Here is a 2,500-nt window from a genome sequence, read left to right as displayed (position 1 = left end):
ATGAGGCCAAGAATCCCATATTTAATAGATGTTAAAATGGTGTGATGTGAGAGGAATAAAACATATGGGGACATGCTATTAAAGAGAAATCATCAACTGTGATGACAGTGACTCTGCCTTAGAGCTCTGTACTTTATGTCATTTTTGTAATCGCTTCTCCAATCAGAAAGTACTGATGCAGTAGATGTTTTATCAGCATGTCAGTCTAAAGCAGGTGTGTGTTCAGGACGTGTGCGTGATGGGACGCTTGTTGACAGAACACAAGGCAAGGTCTGAGCTCACTTCACTAAAACAAACCCAGTATATAAAATACTAAATGTAGACTGGAACCTTTTTATAGACATCTGTATACGTTCCCCAAACACCAAACCTGTCAAAATAGCTGGAAAAAATATTTATACCATATTTGGAAATTCACTTTCATTTGTATGACCTTCAATTATTAGGTTCATAAATTTCAATTAAGGGAATGCGAACACAGAGAGAGAGAGAGAGAGAGAGAGAGAGAGAGAGAGAGAGAGAGAGAGAGGGTGAGGGGGAGAGGGAGGGAGAGAGAGAAAGAGAGAGAGAGAGAGAGAGAGAGAGAGAGAGAGAGAGAGAGAGAGAGGGTGTGGATTAAGTTTAGTATTATTAGTGTTAGTACATTTGTATTTCCCACACTGTGCTCCTCAGGGGCATGAAGAGTCACTGATGATGATGATGATAAGATAAGATAAGATAAGATAAGATAAGATAAGATAAGATATACCTTTATTCGTCCCAAAATGGGGAAATTTCTCAGTTACAGCTGCAAAGAGAAAGAAATAACATGATGATGGTGGTGATGATGATGATGATGATGATGATGATGATGATGATAACAGTTGGTTGGTCAGAGAGAATAAACACAGAACCTATAAACACTGCAAATTGCTGCATTTAGCTAAAAGTCTTAAACCCAATCCAGCTACCAAAAAATAACAAGATATACAATTTTAAATATAGTAACTATCATCTTACATTATGTTTGATCATCTAATAAAAGTGCACATAATAAACACAACAATAATAGTCTCTCAGCATCATAAGAGGTTTAAGAGCGCCCCCTAGTTCCCTGGAATAATTCAATACTTTATTCAATAATAAGAATTATGAAGGTTTGACCGTAGGTGTGTATGAGTGTGTGTGTGTGTGTGTGTGTGTGTGTGTGTGAGAGAGAGAGAGAGAGAGAGAGAGAGAGAGAGAGTGTCTCCTAAATATAAGAGAACGGGACGAATATAAACTAAACAGTAAAACAAAATATAAAAATTAAATGTTAATCTCCAGTTATTTATTATTTTATTCAATGTGTTTATTAAAATCTTTAAACTGCAGTTTCTCTATGACGATAAGAACAAACACTGGAGTCACTAAAGCGGCAGTTTAATGAACTTTTATCTAATTGTGTTATAGTAATGATATCTGACCCAACACACATACACACACACACAAACACACGCACTCACACACACAAACACACGCACTCACACACACAAACACACGCACTCACACACACAAACACACGCACTCACACACACAAACACACGTACTCACACACACAAACACACGCACTCACTCTCACTCGCAAACTCATACACACACACGCAAACTCATATACACACACACTCTCACACGCAAACTCATATACACACACACTCTCACACGCAAACTCATATACACACACACTCTCACACGCAAACTCATATACACACACACTCTCACACGCAAACTCATACACACACACACTCTCACACGCAAACTCATATACACACACACTCTCACACGCAAACTCATATACACACACTCTCACACGCAAACTCATACACACAAGCAAGCTCATACACACGTACGCACACACACGCACTCATACACACACACACATCACGCAAGAATAAAAAAGAAAAAACTCACCTTCTTTTATTCCGAGTGCTAAAACAGCAAAAGTGTCTCAGAAGTCCATGCCTGAGGTCCGAGTGTGTGTGTGTGTGTGTGTGTGAGTCCGAGCTGAACGCAGTGTGTACTGATGAGTGACTCGCGAACGATTCATTCCCTTGAAACGACTCTCTGTGTAACATCAAATGAATCGTAGTATGAGAATCGATTCGCAAATTGCACCTTTTTTCTTTTAATTTCACACTGAAACAAGTCGAGTTAATAAAACTAACTGCGGTTTGTAGATTAACAATAAACTGTTCATAACTCATCCTTATAAAGGTAAAAAAGAAAGAAAGAAATCGTTAGTCGGCATGAAGAAAGATTTTAATTCTGGAGAACTTTAACAATTACATGACAATCAGTCAGTAAACTAACAATCCTGATGTTTGTCTATAAATAAATAAATAAACTCAAACAGAAGCGGATAGAATTTATTATTAATGCTCACAGGTACAAGATAAAACATCAGATATGAACCTAATCATCGGTCCCTAAACTCCTGAAACATGAATTTAAACACAAACAGGTTCCACAACAGAACAATATT

The 2,500-nt window shown here is 37.7% G+C and overlaps 2 protein-coding genes across 3 annotated transcripts in view; both read right to left on the bottom strand.

The window, feature by feature from the left end:
- The window catches only part of dennd2b (DENN domain containing 2B), a 76,545-nt gene extending 74,505 nt beyond the window's left edge, over positions 1-2,040 (bottom strand). Inside the window, exons 1-2 of one of the 2 annotated variants that reach the window (XM_060875408.1) lie at positions 1,930-2,040; positions 749-787 (exon numbers count right to left, since the gene is read on the bottom strand). The gene's annotated coding sequence lies outside the window, so the exon portion shown is untranslated. The remainder of the gene's footprint in view (positions 1-748; positions 788-1,929) is intronic. The other variant, XM_060875482.1, reaches the window with a different exon arrangement.
- Positions 2,041-2,368: 328 nt separating this feature from the next.
- tmem9b (TMEM9 domain family, member B) overlaps positions 2,369-2,500 on the bottom strand; it is a 4,502-nt gene continuing 4,370 nt past the window's right edge. The window contains exon 5 of the mRNA XM_060875218.1: positions 2,369-2,500. This exon is cut by the window's right edge and continues 1,006 nt beyond it. The gene's annotated coding sequence lies outside the window, so the exon portion shown is untranslated.

The sequence above is a fragment of the Tachysurus vachellii genome, chromosome 1 (assembly GCF_030014155.1).
Source record: "Tachysurus vachellii isolate PV-2020 chromosome 1, HZAU_Pvac_v1, whole genome shotgun sequence".
NCBI classification, from domain to species: domain Eukaryota; kingdom Metazoa; phylum Chordata; class Actinopteri; order Siluriformes; family Bagridae; genus Tachysurus; species Tachysurus vachellii.
This window is presented reverse-complemented; position numbering and strand designations above follow the sequence as displayed.